Here is a 17909-nt window from a genome sequence, read left to right as displayed (position 1 = left end):
TGACATCCAGTATAATGGCTTGACACTGAATGGCACATGTTTGTCGGGCATCTCTATGCATGTTTATCGACACGTAGACAGTTTTATTGGGCGAGATTCTGCAGATGTAGCAAATTTCTAGCACACGGTTTCATGAGTGGTGCAAATTTATACGTGGTGCTTGTGTACTGATGTCAATTGCTTAGCGTTTCAGCCACTGTGGACATTAATATATGATGCAAGCTTGCTTTTGTTTCTCTTTATATGATGCACGTTTCTATTTTTTGCTTTCTGATTCGTTTCTCTTTATATGATGCAAGCTTTGTTTCTCCGAGTCACCATAGCATGGTAGATCAATTCATTCCAGCCACTGTGGACATTAATATGATGCACATCTTTTTGGTATAACAATCATTGGTGTCAACCTTTTTTATTGCTATTAATAATTGATAGTGTATATTTACTCCTATTGCTAAATACTGGACTGTGATATCTTTGTGGCAAGAAGATAATGGCAATATTTTAAAGCCCTGGTTACTGATAAGAACACAAATATTCCAATTTTCAGTTACTTGCTTTGATTTTTGCTCAAGAGAATTGTTTATAATTACAATTGGTTAGAGAAGTTTTGGTGCTTATAGATGGATAGAATATACGTTTACTGACAGGCTATGCTTTCTATTATTTGTGAACTGATATATGATTGTTAGCTCAATATTTAGTGCTCATAGAAAGTCATCGTATCATCCGTGGATACAGTTCATCATGTATAAATCACTACAATTACACAATTTCTTTTGTCATTTCAATGATTGCCATATTGCTATTTTCAGTCTGCTGCAATCCATATGCATAGTCAGTCGATTCTCTTTTTTACATCTGTACCTGCACAATATGGTGTAAATCATCCTCTTGAAATTCTCTGCAGGGAGATATTAAAGCCCTAAAGGTGCAGGAGTGCAGCTTACACGAATAAATACGGTAATGACCAGTTACTTAAGTTTATTGTTTTCATTCTTTGACTAATAAACATGCCTGCCAATGTTAATCCGAGTCAAATGCAAGATAAAGTTGAGACAACTCACGTAAGAGGAAACTAACCAGAAGTGTCTTCCGTCCTCCCTTCAGAGAGCATTGATGGTCAACATATAGTTATTGAAAGATGTATATGACGTAATGTATGTCTAAAATCTTTTGTTAAACCTTGCTTTATACAGGTGTTTATGAATATGATATCCAGTCTTGGCCTATAGCTCAGTTTTGAACTCTTAACAATTATTCTTAATTGAGTCCTATATAATAAGGACATATGTGATTTGATATTTTGACAGCTATTTGTTCTGATATATGGACGGCAGTCTTGCTGAAGGGTGAAGGCAAACAATGGTAAGGGGTGGGGCGCCGCCGCCACAGAGGAGCCTGAGGAGGTGCCTACGTGGGGCGGTCCCATGGCTGTGGCTGAATCGTATGGCCACCTATCGCACCAAGGTAAGTTTCCAGGGCCGCCGTTAAGCAATCCATGCAGAGTGTTGCGCTTCCTGAGTGCAACCTCGACACCACCGTCCTCTGGAACCCCTCTCCCTCCACAACCCCAGATTTTTTCCTTACAAAATTCATCTCGTCTTGTTGTTCACTTTTTTCCAGGTGGTTTTTGGTTGAGATAAAAGAGCTCCAATTACAGTAGACACTTCTTATGAGAATCAACCTGGTGAAGGTGTATGATTTGTTTCTCCACTCAATAGACTAGGTATAAATTCACTGAGTTTCCAAATAACCAAAAACTCATAATAAAACAGCCACCATGTAATCTCCTCTATATGAAGAAAAACGAGTAAACCTGCAAAGCAATGAATAACACAAGATGCAATTCATAAAGCAAATCCAGAGAGAGAGAGAGGTGAGGTCAAGAGTGAGGGCATATCATCTTATTAGAAATATGGTGGCTGTTTTTATACCTAATGCTCAATGGCGAATGCTTAGTTTTAGCTGCATAACTGACTGTCAAACTAATTCTGATGGGTCCTCTACAGGGTACAAAAATGTTCATGTTTAACTAGACATGGTTACGGATGCCAATAAGGCTGGTTCTATTGTTTTACAGTTGGAATTGATCAGCTGGGCTGGTGATGCTGACTGCAGAGCGGCAATTCCTCTTTCTTACCTCTACACCGTGTATGTCTCTCCGTCTCTGATCCCTCCTCATTTATTTGATTACTTAGGTATGTTACAGATCACTCGCAATCATTTTGGTTACTTACAAGCTGATGGCACTCATTTACTTGAACGCCACGTAGCTTTGATCCAACAAGTTTGGAACAAGATTATCGAAGACGCCTGCTGTTTGGCATCAACGGGGAGAGTTAAGGCTGCTGACCCGATCATTAGACCTAGAGAGCCACACTAACTTGTCTTAGCTGAACAACATCTGCAGTTTTCTCTTTAGAGTTGGTGCCGTTCCTGATTGCTATTTGAGCTCCATGTAATTCTGTTACTTCTTTTAATGATCCTATATCAATGAAAAGCAGTTTTGAATGCCTTTCTGTCAAGAAACAATTATAAAGCATGCACATCTTTATATATCTAATATTTTCTAAACAATGTCAGATTTTTGGGGGAGTTAGTGTGCCCAGACTCTTGGATCGTTTGTGATGGTTGAACAAGCTTCTTTTTCCTATTTTTCTACATGATCGAAGAGCCAACATGCCAATTCAGTTAGCGTTTGCCTTGGAGTTAAACAGAATCCCACATATATTGCTTCCAGGTGTACCTCAAGTTCAGGTCCTACTGTCCAGCCATCTGTTGCAAAAACGCTCATGTACATGCCTCCTAGATTCTAATTTGGCATAACACCAGTCTACCCTTTCGGCAGACCAGTATGTAACATGCCAGCTATGTTCAGAAATCCAAGTTGGTAGAGCATACTGCATTTTGTAAATTTAGAGCATCATGAATCTTATCTCATGGTTCAGTTTCAGCTCTCAGGGGGCCTACACTGAAGTATCAAGACCATGTGAGACTGCTAAATCTGGATGTATTCACTATTTGTATGTTTAGCTGTTAAGTTCAGTGTTTCTTTGAACAGTAGGTGCACCGGGCTACATATGTTGTACTATTTGTTAGGGATTAAATCGTACTCTGCTATATTTGTGCTACCAAAGAACTCTATGGTGCATTGACTTATGTACAAATCTGCAGGTACATCTCTGAAAACAGGATAGACAATTATTCCTGGGAGTTTTACGACTGCTTTGTTGACTCCTGTGTACCCCTCAACTGTTTATTTGATTTAGGAGTCAGAAGGCTCCAAGTCAAACCATAGTATTGTTAGGATCAGTTTGAACATACACATAACAAGAGGTCTAAGTAGTGCCTCAGTAGCATGTTTATTCAGAATCTACAGAAAAACCAGAGATCCAAGTTTATACAGAGATGTGTGTGCTTAATGCCTGTTATCATGATTCTGAAGTTTTTCTTTAGAACTATAGACTGAGGAAACTTGACACAATTTTTTTCCGCTGGAGCTTCATATCTCCAGCCAGGCATTCTGTTTTTTGTTTTATTGGAACATTATGGTCTCGCATTGACCTGAACCAAGCATAAATACTTCCTACCACCGTCTCTCTAAGGCACTGTCTCTCTTTTCTTGCCCTATAAGGCACTGTCTCTCTTTTCTTTGTCAGCCACCGTTCACTTCAGTGCTTTTATATTCAATAACAAAAGACAGTTCCTTTATTTTTCAGCCAAACCAATCACTCTGCTGCTTTCCTTTATCCTACATGACGATTATACATGTATTTTCCAATGATGCCAAATTATAACAACATAGTTACGTTGAAAGAAAGATATATTTTTACATGTAATATGAATACTAGACATCAATCCGATCTATGTGACCACACTTCAGAAAACCCGGTATAGTTCGACTCTGGAGAAAATATGAAATTTGCGGATGTTCGAGCGATATGCCAAAACTTCGTAAATTGATTGCTGATAAATTACCAATAAGGCCCAGATCATGTCGCCCACGTTTCTATTAACATTGGATACCTCTTAGCATATTTTCCATGTGGAAACAAATTTTAACATGCTGCTAATGGCTCTTGAGAACTGTTTGAAATAGTGAGTACGCCCTTTTAAAGTGCTAATTAAGAAGCATCAGCATCCCCAAAAAATCTCATGGATAAAACTTATAGCTTGAGTAATATCTTGATTATGCCAATTGCACCACTCAGGTCATATGTATGTCATAAAAGAAGAACTGATCAGCGAGGTTTATACTATCGACTTCCTGGGTACCAGGGTATCATTGGGTTGACACTTGGTTGCTAAGAGGTGAATGTGCCAATCATCCAATGTCGCATGTTTCTATTGTCGAGGAATGCTAATTATGGATGGCAATACAACTAAGCCTCCCTGCACCACCAGCTTTTGTAAAACACCACTTCGTCTTATTGTTTCAGCTTCCCTTCTACTTTGCTCCACCTCCTCCGTTATTGCTTCAGTATGAAACCTCTCTGCAACAAACAAAGACCAGCTATAGATTAAATAATTAACTAATTCAGTGGTGTTTCCACAGATACATGTTTAGATTGGCTATATATCTAAGGAAAATATATTACTTTTTCATGGCGTCGGTCCCTGTGTAGGCGATGACTCTGATGACGATGCAGGCGACAACTCGGATGCACAATATTGTCTCGCTTTCGCCCTTGGCGCGATAGCGCACCGGGTCATCTGCAAATAGTACATACCTCCTTCTCTAACTCTGGCTTCACCAGTGAAGCATTGCCGGCCGCTTGGCCCGCCGTCCCGATAACGGCGACGCCAGCAGCCACGTCGGCAAGGGTGGATGCTCCAGCATTTGCCATCGGCCTGTACTGTTGCCGAATCACCCGCCGGTAGATCCGCCGCTTCCTCCACGACCGGCCCGATGCCGCCCGTCCCGATGGTGCTCGCACCAACGTGAAGGGTATCCACGGTGGTTGCCCTCGAAGCACCGACGCTCATGGTGGCCTCTTCAACGACCTCCTTCTCTCCACCCAAAGCGGCGGCCTTGCGCTTCTTCCCATCTTCCACGTTGCCAGCTCTTCCCCCGCCTTGCATCGCCACCGATTCTCCTGGATCAAGCGAGAAGAAACCTACCCTGGAGGCGAAGTGGCCGAGAGAGAGAGAGGTTTTTGGTAATTTTGGGAGTAGTGGGAGACTGGGAGGGGAACGGAGTGGGGGAATGGAGGATGCGGCCGTGGGAGAAGATGGCTTTATACGCGCCGACGCCTCCGCTTCCTCGCCACATCACGAAAACGACCCCTCAGTTTTCTACGTCTGATTTTAAAAAACGTCGGCCTAAATGTTTTTTTTCCTTTATAGATCATTCCTCCCATCTACAATTTGGATTGCCCAAAGGAAAGTGGAAGAGATATCGAGAGCACTACCCAAATGAAAGTACAAGGGCCGTCGAGGGCGTTTCCTCCAACGAAACACACTATATACTATTATACCTCACCATGGGACGCCCCGTCGGATACTATTCTACTCGATCCAAAAGCTCTACTCCAATCTTCGGTACTAAAATAAACCAAATCCTATGGGTAGTCTCCGCCATTTGCACGATAGCACAACGAGTAACATTGCGATGAAACACAAATGTGCACGTGAGAAAATAAGAAATCGCAGCCACTTGGCCATAATATTGCTGTGATGGCAAGTGAATTACGCAAAAGGAAGTGAAAGAGATATTGAGAGCATTACCCACATGAGAGCACAAGGGATGGTTCAGATCATACGAGGGGCAGAAGGAGCCGTGGCATGGGAGCAAAGGGAGTAGCCAAAGGACGGTGCATGGACCATCAAGAACATTTTCTCTAACTCACGCCATCGGATGATGTTATAGCTCGACTGGATGGCCACCCAACCCGAATGCCCTCCCTTTACCACTACGGTGATGACATCGGCAAGAAGAGTAGAGCTCCGCTCCAAGCCTCTGATATTTAAGCCAAAACTTATGGTTCAAATTCTTATTGAATTATGCTATTTGTGCGATAGCACAATGCGGTAATTCGGGACTAAAATAAGAGAAATCCTATAGTTAGCCTTCATCATTGCGCGATAGCGCAACGGGTCATCTAGTAGATATAAACGAACCGTTCAGGTCGCCAATTTGAGTTGTCCCCGTGGAGATGCCTAACAAGCACGTGAAACTGATCTCATTTCCATTCAAGTCGAATATATTTTTTGCGTCTACCTACCAGAGGTATCCGATGTCCCATCGGAAGAGAGAAGTGTAAGATAAAGAGAGAAAGAAAGAGGTTGGCCACGGTGAAAATACCCGGAAGAACCGGCTGTAGGCGACGTTAAAAACCCATCCTATCACATTCCGTCATAAGTCTGACGACATTCGTATTTTTATCAAGTATGTGGCGTGTATTTTTTGGGTTATATTTAAAGCAACAAAGCCAAGTACATGTCAGTTGGAGCCCACTAGTATTCAGTGTAGCAAGTACTCTTACTCTCGTTGTAAATTTCACCATTCATTGAATAGTATTTAAATCCATTGTGTCAAACTGACTCCACTTTGATTTTCCTAAAACAAATCTTAGCTTTATAATAAATAATGTACTCCTATTTTAAGTCTGATAATTACTAAATTTTGACCTCAAGTTTTACTTCTAAGGTATAAATTTCAAGAATATAAAATAAATCAATTTACACATTCCAATATCCATATTTTTATCATAGTACAAATTCTAGTTACGATTATTGTTTTCCCTTTTAGCCTGGATACTGATTATTGTAGTTTTTTTTTAAATTCAAGTACATACATTATGAGTTTCCACTGGTAGAAAAATGGGCTTTAGTCCCGGTTCGCAACTGCCATTAATCCCGATTGCGCAACCGGGACTAATTATGCGCGACTAAAGCCCCCTCCCCCTTTAGTCGTGGTTGCTTATGAACCGCGACTAAAGGCACGTCAACGTGGTCGCCAGCAGTCCGTCGGGACGGAGGACCTTTAGTCGCGGTTCTCCTGGCCAACCGCGACTAAAGCCCCCCGCCCCTAAATCTGGTTTCTTTTTTGTTTGTATTGTTTTATTTCTTTTATATTTTATTTTGTGTTTTATTTTAATTTCGAAGAAGTTTTAGTACACATATTCTACGGTACTATATACATGCATATGAATATACAATTTCAAACAAATTTGAAATTAGAACCAACACGAATTCAAGAGGAATATACAATATATATTCAATATCGGATGACCATATACAATTTTGAACAAGTTTCCATACATAATTTACGGCATCAGAAGTTCTACGTCCTCGTAATAGTGTACTCCTTTAGGATAGAGAACTTCCCTCATGAACAATCCTGCTAGTTCCTCTTGAATTGGTCGAAAGCGAGCTTCTGGACTAAGCGTCTTCCGAAAGTTATTCCTCTTTGCGTTGTTATCCGACGGCTTCCGCTCAGAGGTATATCTCCGGATGAACCCACAAACATAGTATCCACATAGATTGGTCCCCGGTGGCTGAATATCCCCAGTCACTGACCTTCTAAATTCTAGCTCTTTTTTTGAATTCACCGACCGTTTTATCTGTGAACCGTCTCCAAACCCTACGAGGCAAAGAAAATTAAATGAACAAGAGAGTTATTAGTTACTTGATATTAGGAAATGAACGAAAGAGGCCGATCGATATAGAGCGAAAATGAATGAAAATAATTACTTTTGCAGCATTCTTCTCATGTCGACCCAGAGCTTTGGATCCATATTCAGAGAATCGATGACGAGAACTCTGGAGGTGTGAAATTCAATTACTAGCAGAATCTAGTGGAACCTGCGGACACGCACAGTCATGCATAACTCATCGATTAGCCACATACCATGCATGGAGTAAACAAAAGAGAATGTGGTCAAGACAGAAACACTCACCCAAAATGGTAAGGAAATAGAATTTCACTTTTGAGTTGCTGCTTTGTAAGAAAAAGCCACAGGTCTTGCTCCACGTCGGGCGGAGTGTTTTTCTAACATATATCCATTAACGATATGTGGGTCAATGAACCCAACATCATGGATGTTCTTTATTCTGCATTCCTTAATCTTCATTCTGCATAATAGCATACACAACAATATTGTTAGGACAATATATATAGTGCATGCAATATATGAACGAGATGAGGTAGAAATAAATCACTTACAGAACGTAGCAACTGATGATAGATTTGTCGAGCTCGCGCAGATTGAACAGCTGGAACAATTCACTCATATGAATTGTTACATAGTAATGTTTGAAGTGATGCTCATGTCTAACTTCCGCATAAATATATTCTTTACCGGCGTTAGTTTTTATGTAACCCTTGTACCAACGTAGCACATTTTTCATTTGTGGAGGTAGATCCTCTTCCTGCGCAGGCTCGACGAGAGGCCCATTCGGCACATATGTAATTGCTACCTCACTTATTGGCGCCTCCTCAAGGCGTAACACTACACGAAGAGTCATACCGATCTGGGCCGCTTGTTCTCTGGCACCCGTTACAGTCATTCCCTGTGCTGCCGCAGCTGCTATGATTGTGGGGTCCATTAGTTCAGCATCCGGACCGGCGGCTTTCACTATGAGCTGGGGGATCGATTGTTTACTTTGTTCCCCGAGCTGGGCAACTCGTTTCCCGCTTCTTTTACTTTCTAATTCTTTCTCGGCCTCCTCCAAGGCTTTCTTTTCCTGCTTCTCCGCCAAGTCTTTCTTCTCCTTCAACATGAGTGCTTGCCTACGAAGTTCACATAGATGCATAGAGTCACGGGTCAGGTGCTATGGCTGGAGCTCTGCTCGCCAAAAGGATTCATGCCATCTGTACTTAGACCAAATCTTATGTTCCTTGCGTCAACTGCAAAATCTTTGAACTCTCTGTCGATGTTTCTCCATTGTGTTCCATCTGCGGGGTGTCTCAACTCCCCGTCCGACTTACGGTCCTCTTTGTGCCATCGCAACAACTTGGCATGCTCTTTGTTCCTGAACAGACGTTTCAACCGTGGTATTATAGGAGCATACCACATCACCTTGGCGGGAACCCTCTTCCTGGGTTTCTCGCCCTCAACATCGTCACCAGGGTCATCGCCTCTTATCTTATAACGCAATGCAGTGCATACCGGGCATTCATTCAAATTCTTGTATTCACCGATGTAAAGGATGCAGTCGTTAATGCATGCATGTATCTTCAGAACCTCTAAAGCTAGAGGGCAGACAACTTTCTTTGCTTCGTACGTACTGGCGGGCAACTCGTTATTCTTTGGAAACATATTCTTCATCATTTTTAGCAAATTTTCAAATCCCGAGTCAGACCTTCCTGTGCCTTCCATTTCAGCAAATCCAGTGTGCAGCCCAGCTTTTTCAGACCATTATCGTGTAATAACCCAGAACATAGGAACAACGAAGGGTAGATTTAGAAATGGGATGTGCATTTCATCACAAAACGGGGGAAATTTTCGCGCCTTATTGCAACTAAACCTAAGAGGGATCGAGATTCTCTCTCATTTTGCACTTAGGGTTAGGCATTGTGAGTTAGGGAAATTTCGACATGATCTCTTTTGTATCTTGCTTGATTTGGGGAATTGATTTCATTTGACAAGTGTCAATACATTAAACAATAAACATTGAACAATATAAATGGAATTTATAATTCAAACAACTTATGAATTCAAACAAATTTGAATTTCAAAGTGAATCACAAATACAATGATTATTCCAGAATATAAATATTACATAAATCAAAAGCTCATAAACAAAAACCTTGGGCTTTATTGATATCACAACACAAATTACATTGTCTTTACAAAATTCTTGATACAAGAATTAACGAATAATAAACAGAAATAAAAAGGAAGATTACAATTTGATTCCTAAACTAAAACTTAGACTAATGACTTGGAGAATATCTTCTGGTCATATTCACCTTCAAAAACCTGCAAAACAAAGCAAAGACACTAGCCAGGGGATTAGAAACTAGCAATGTGCAGTTTGGTCAGTTAACCAAGTGTCATTGACACTTGTGTCTGTCCAAAGGTTTGGACAGTATCAAGATAAGAGCACCAGCAGACCAAACCTGAGCACCTCAGAGGCTCAAGTTTCACCACAGCACCTGTTGGTGCAATGCACCAACAGCACAACACCATAGATGAGTCATTAGATATGCCAGGGTAAGGTGTCCAAGCCAGAGGAGAACCACAGCAGTAATAAATAGGCAGAAACCCTAGAAACCATGCCTTGTCGACCAGAGCAACACACAGCAAGCCATATCCAAGAACAACATCAAGTGTTCTTCACTGTTCTTGCTCAAGAACAGAACAAAAACACAAAACACTCAGCCACCAGAAATCATGGTGACCTAGAAGATCAACCAGGACTGGAGGTGAAGGGCTGTGCACAAACCACAAGACTGCAACAACAAAACATTTCATTCTAGGAGCTGGAACAAGGTATACCTAGTTCCTGGAGAAGAACCCATGGATCTAATCCATCATATGCATGACATAGTCATGGGGTTGAGCAGATGCTCAACAGGGTGAATCATCACTTGGTTTTCACCAAGGATTACTGCCAGTCAAAAGCTACTAAGATAGAAACTATCCAGATACAGATCATGTGCACAGAGGCTAGAAAGCATGAACAGATGCACACTAGCAAGATCACATGCACAGATAGCACCAGTAGATAGCATAGATTAGCAGCTAAGACTATACAGAAGATCCTAAGCAAGCAACCATCAGTAAAACCCTAGATTTCTTCACAGGCAAGCATATTGGCATTCATACTTAATATGATTCCCAGATATGCAAGCAAAGTGAGTAGCCAACAAGATCAAATCAATTATGTGAGCAACCAATCAGTAGCAAGCTACTGAGGTCACATCACACTTAGCACCAAATAAGAGCAAGCCAAATAGATCACATCACTATCCAGAAATGGATTCAGATTTTAATTGCTTGTAAAAGAATCATGAACAGCAAACTCATATACAAGCAAGACATTTAAATCATCACTGCATAAGCAGTTCATCATAATTAAATAATCCAAGCATGAATTTATTACAGATCCATGCTAAACATGACAAAGACATCTTGTTAAGCAAGACAACTTAATTCATAGCCACTAGAGCAACTCTAGATAGCTAGAAATAAGCAACAGCACAAGTAAGCAACCACACAGTGATGCTTGAGCATCAGCATCACTAGACAATTGATTCATATAGCCACAGAATTAGCCAGTAAGCAATCACTGACAAGCTATTGATCAAATTTGATCAATCATAGCAAGCCAAGCTACACAGAGGGATTAGCCAACAAGCAAGAAATGATCCAATGGATCATTGGCTTGCAGTAGTAGTACTGAATCATATCACAGGCACCTCTAGCACACACACAAGTGTCACAGATGCATCACAAGTGCACCTAGACAAGCAAGCATAATAGTCCAGTAAGCATAGCAAGCCCATTAGCATGAACAACAGGGTATATCAAGCCATAAGCAAGCTAGGGGTAGCAGAGAGGCAAGCATAGCATGAACAGCAAGCAAAGAAGCATGTGCCAGTACCAGGAAATGGTAATTGGGCCATGAGCTTGCAGTAAACCGAAGCACAGTAAGATTGCGCAGCAGTAGCATAACTCTAGATGATCACAAGACCACCAGAGAGCAACAGATCATGAGGAGGAAGAAGAACAGTGACAAGGGAGGCGCACAGAAGAGAAGGAGGAGGAGCAAAAGACCTTACCCGCGCCTGGAGGCAGAAACTATGGCATGGCGAGGCAGTGCCCGCGCGGCCATAGCAGCTGCAAAGCCAGGGAAGTCGCCGGCGTTACGCCGACGAACACCACCACAGCAGCACAGCACGGAGACGACGGCACAGGCGCTGCAAGCAGCACCCGCGCCAGGTCGGTCTCGGAGGCGCACACGACGACGACGAAGGCGAGAGCTCGTCGGAGACCACCAGATCGCCCATGGCGATTCTCCACGAGATCCAGATCGAGGCGATTCGCCAGGAGAGGACGAGAGGAGAGAAACGGCTCGGACAGATCGATAGATCTGCTCGAGGCGGTTCTAGATCAGTAAGTGGCTACGGCGGAGGAGGCCGGTGATGGCCGGAGCAGGGCGGCGGCCATGGCGGCGACGCCATCGCCACGGAATCGCCAGAGAGGCTAGGGTTAGACGAATGAGAAGAGGGCCGAGTGAGAGTGAGAGTGGTGGGCCGCTTCGGCGCCACCAAACCCAAAAGGGGGCCAGCCTATTTGGGCCGTCCCTGGGTTAATTTAATTGGGCTGGGCCCAATATGAGTCCAGGGGGTATTTTGGTCATTTTACATTTAATAAAAGACCAAAACTTTACCAAATTTTTATAAATCATAAACAACTCTAAAAATCCAATAAAAATTGGATTTATAAATGAAAAATAAATCTTAACCAGAATAAAATATGAAATGAAATTATGAAATAAATTCAAAATTATGAATTTTTAGAATTTAAATAATAACTTGGAATTTTCAATTATTATTTCCTTGTATTTAAAATTCAAGGAAAAATCTCAAATAAGTTCAAAAACTTATTTTCAAACATTTCAACATGAGATTCTATTATTCCAAGTCATTTCATTTGAACAAGGGAACTTTTCCCAGAAAACTACTATATTCCTTTTTATTCCAAAAACTATAGAGGTAACTCTATAATTTCAAATTATTTTGGAATGACTAAGGTAATTATCAAGTAAATCATTTTACTTTGAAAATTGTTGTACTTTGTGTGAATTACCATGATTAACACTTTTAAATTAATTGTAAATTACCGTCAAAGACATAAATCTTAAATACAACCCTAACTTGTAATAACTCAATGGGGTAAAGGGATTCAACATAAAATAATACATCCATGATTGCATTATTTGGATTTTTATAACATTGTCCTTACCGGACAATGATGCTTCTTATAGAACCCGAGGTCCAGGTTCCATCAACTGCATTGAACTGCACTATCTCGCAGTCCACAGGCAAGTTCACCCTTGCTCATGTCAACTTGATTATTTTCTATTACTTTAATGCAAAACTATATACTTATCATTCCTGCATCGCAAATGAAATGTTATTTTCCAATTATGAATATGACTATGTGGCTGGCAATGGAACCATGGTATGTGTTGATATGGTGGAGGTTCCATTGCAATGGGTTATATCACCCTAGGATTAAATTACCAATGCCGTCCAGTGATTCTAGCGCCGTACAAACCGCGTTGACCATGAGATCTATAATGGCTCTGGAAAAGCCAGCTGTATCTTTTCTCTTCTGCACGCCAACGGATTGGTAGAGCCGGCGGGGTGTTGGAGGCACTGCCGTAGGTTGGGATAGCCTTTTAAATCCCCATCCATTAGTGATGATGGCTCTACGATCTATGAAGGATTGTCCAAAGTACACCATGAGTAAAGCCGTATTATCGGGGGAAAGTCTACTGGAGGTGTACGGGTGGACAAAAGGGTGGGTTTGCAGTCGCGGAGAAGGCGGTGTGGGCTTGGATCTTTATACCTGGCCTCACACCAAAGGAAGTGTGAACGGGGGCAAGTCCCTGCGGATGGCAAAAAGGGTGAGATCTCTTGTGGGAAAAGTAACGCACCTCTGCAGAGTGTATCAAATTGTGGCTATCACTCCTTGTTCCGGAAGGAATCTGCGAACGCGGGCAGGAAAGGAACTCCACGAAGTTCTAGTCAACCCGTGAAGACCGACGGGCATAGTTTTCATAATAAAAGCAACCTTTTGAAGAAATGTTTTCAAAACATGCATTGACCTGCGATTTCTGATCAATGGTCGTAGCTAGTGCATCAAACACCTTTTATTCTTTTAGAACTTCTTTGAGTACCTCTGTACTCACTTTCTTTCGACACCCTTGCTAGACTGTGATTCCGAAGTGGAGGCTATCAACGATGGAGCACCAGAAGGAAGCTACGAGCTGGTCTACGAAGAACCTGATCTTACCGGCGGAGTGGAAGGCGTAGACTATGGGATAGTCTACGGACCAGATGACACGGAGGTGGAGGAGTAGTGACATACCCTAGCATCATAGAGCCGAGCAACGTAGAACTTATCTAAATAAGTTGTTGAGCTCTTTTCATCTTTAGTATGAGTTGTACTGGTACTTTAGTAGTATATTAGGGTGTTCTCATAGGACCTGTGAGAATACCAACTTGTAAGACAATGTTTGTAATAAAGTATGGAGTGTATGACCTGCAATGTTTCTGTTGTACCACTCTGAGGGATATGGCAATTTGTGAGGAAGCCCCTTCACAAAGATCATATCAACGACTTGTATACTACAACATGCAGTGGTATGCTGGGTCACCGCAGCTGGTATCAGAGCAAATGTTGCGACCTTAGGTTGGAAAAACCTAGTATAGGGAAGAAACCTGTAGGAGTCTAGTAGAAATAGTAAAGGATTCTCTAGAAATATGGTGATTATTCACTTGAGAATAGCAAAACCATATATTTTAGTGCGATAATTCTTTATTATAGCTATTATGATGCATTATCACTACTAATATTCTGCTTTTGTATACAGCCATAATGGCGAACACTTTTCCTAAGAGGACTTTGAGGAAAGTTGAGGGTTGGCTCGGTGATTATGATGGACCAATAACAGCTCTCCTGTGTGGGATGCTGAAGGAACTTCATTGCGATCCACGGATACCTGTTATCAAGTATACTTACTATGACGGGGAAATCCTAGCCAAGTGCAGAGTATCGGTCCAACTACCGGAACAACTGCTGATGAGTCGTATAATGCCATACGGAGAAGCCAAAACTATCACCACAGCCTACCATATGGGTCTATTCAAGGCAATCCTTGAGATAAGGCAGCATAAGTCAGTAGAATTCCTATGTTCAGAGTTTTCTCATATACCTCATGCCGAGGAAGATGAGGATCCCACTCTTAATCATTTGGTATTAGCCCACAGAAGTCCTGAAGCTGCAGCACAGCACATGGATAGCTGTAAGTCTTTATTGACCACGATGTACCTTTTACACATGAAGATGAGAGGTGAGATTGACCACATGCTAGCTGAGTTCACGGACCCTGATAAAGTCCAAACTCGGATGCATGACTTGAGGGCACAACCACAACATACTACACCCTTCTTTAACCCAGACAGTGATGTAGATTTGAGTGACCAGTGGTTCAAGAGAAATCTACCTACAAGAGATCCACTTACACCTAACTTTGTTCCGCACTACCCACACGTGTCAGCATCATATGATACTGGATATGGGGGAGACCACTCATGGAACATAAATTGCTCGGAGTCACCGATTGAAAACTTGACGGGTTGGCGTTTCGGGGAACCTTTCGGTGATGAGGAGGAGCCAATCCCATGTGATACAGGTGATGAGAGTGATGCGGTTAACCCGAATGTTAACCAACACTACGGGAAGGAAGAGAAAGGTACTGATTCCATTTCTTTAGATTTGGAGATGGGAATATCTAAACCATCACAAGATTTAAGTAGGTGAGAGTTCTGGAACAAAGAAAAAGAAGAAGAAGAAGATGAGGGGTCAAGTTAATAGGAATCCTCCATGGATGACTGGAGAAGAGGCACTGTATTCCACTGGGGATATGTATGAGTCTTTATCTAGTTACTTTGGAATGACAGATCTCTGTCTCGGCACTTCGTCCGATTCAGATTACATACCTACGGGAAGAACTTTCATTCCGAACGGTCTTCGGAGGACAGACCGTTGTACCGGATGGACCCCAGGGATGTACGCGGAGGCGAATGAAGACGATGAGGAGTAGAGCTCCAAGGAAGAATAAAGTAATCTAGGTGGTATTGTAATAGAACGTATTTTAAATTTCCGTTGGCTTGGGCTTTGAGCCAAATAAGTGGTTTATATGTACCACATGTAATATAAGTTTGTGAGTGTGTTATGTATTATACAGTGTATATACATAATAAATGTTTGTTTTGGATTTGCTTCTTGATTTCATTGTGTGACTAGTTCTGGACATTGAGTTGAGCTCAGAAAACATTTGCATGGTGTAATTATGAGTAATCGCTCTTTGTTACAGGACTAGGGGGAAATGGCGTTAGTAGAAATCAAGAGGCTCGCAGAGAGCGGGAAGCCGAGAGAAAGAGGGAGCAGATGCAGCAGCTAGAGCAGAAAACGCACCACCACCACCACACCCAATGTTGCACCCAGACTTCCAACAATATATGAGGTCAATGGAGGAAGATAGGAGGCGTTACCAGGAAAGCCAGAGCAAGAATATGCAGGATTTCTTTACCCATGTCATTAATGATAGGGGTAATGAAGGCAAGGGAGTAACACTATCGGACTTCCAAAATGCAAAACCATTACCATTTACATCAGCTCCAGAACCAATGGACGCTGAAGATTGGCTCATGGATACGGAACGGAAGTTGAAGACTTGTTGGATGCAACGATGAGGAAAAGATTAGATACACCACGTATACGTTGTCGGGACCAGCAGCATCATGGTGGGAGAACCTTGTAGCAGTACACCCTCCAGATAAGGTATTCACCTGGGAGGAGTTCAAGAAGAAGTTTCGGGATGCTCATGTTCCGGACAGCGTGGTGGAGTTGAAGAAGAGGGAGTTTGAAGAACTAAGACAGAATACTGCACCAATTATGCAGTATGTTCGGGATTTCAATAGGTTATCCAGGTATGCACCTGAGGATGTAGATACCGAGGAGAAGCGGAAGAAGCGGTTCATGAAAGGCATGAATCCATACATGAAGATGCAACTGAGGTTGGCACGGACTGCCGAATTCCAGGAACTGATTGACTCGGCAATCACTTTCGAGGATGACTACAGGCAAGTCCAGGAGGACAGGAGGAAGAGAGCTCGTATAGAGCCAAGGAAGTACCCAATCAGTAAACCATTACCTGATCGGAGTTTCAAACCTCGATACAGACCTACTACTGGTAATCAATACAACCGGGGAGGTCAGAGTCAGAACCCAATTAACCAGATCATCTGCTAAAGTTGTGGCCAAAGGGGTCATTTGCGGAAGGGTATCGAAACCCAGAATCATCTGCTATGGTTGTGGGAAGGAAGGACACATCAAGCCGGAGTGTCCGAACAAGGCATCTTGGAGCGGACAGAGCTCTGGAGGACGAGGTGGAAACAACAATAACAACAACCGCAACAACAATAACAACAACACCAACCGCAACTACAATAACTACAACAACAAGAAGGGAAAGCCTTATGGAAAGCTGAATTGCACATCTTTGGAACAAGCGGAAGAGTCGGATCAAACAGTCTTAGGTACGCTAAGCATTCTTACTCATCCTGGCAAAGTATTATTTGATACTGGAGCAACCACATCATTTCTTGCATTGGAGTTTGTGGAAAAATTCGGGCTTAGATGTTCTAAGTTAGAAACCCCTATAACTGTCCTATCCGCGGGGGGAACGATCTTAGTAACCCACGTGAAAGAAGCACAAGTCCTAACCATATGTGACTGTGTGTATTTCGCGGACCTATTCATCATACCCATGAAGGACATATCAGTCATCTTAGGGATGGATTGGTTGACAGAAAATGGAGCGGTGATTAACTGTGGAGACAAAACAGTGTCACTTCGTAACTCCATCGGAGGTAGAATAGTGTTCCAAGGCGATAGGTACAGTGAGTTGGAGATTGGATTGGAACTCAACAGCCTGAAGGAAGTGAGAATTGAAGATATTCCTGTAGTGAATGAGTTTAAGGATGTATTTCCTAAGGAACTACCGGGAATGCCACCTGATAGAGAGATAGAATTCACAATCGATCTGATTCCAGGCACAGCACCAATAGCACAACCACCATATAAGATGGGGCCAAAGGAGTTAGTGGAACTAAAAGCTCAGATAGATGAACTGGAACAGAAGGGATTTATTCAAGAAAGTGT

This window comes from Lolium perenne, chromosome 2 (genome assembly GCF_019359855.2).
Source record: "Lolium perenne isolate Kyuss_39 chromosome 2, Kyuss_2.0, whole genome shotgun sequence".
NCBI lineage: Eukaryota > Viridiplantae > Streptophyta > Magnoliopsida > Poales > Poaceae > Lolium > Lolium perenne.
Note: the sequence above shows the minus strand (reverse complement) of the source record.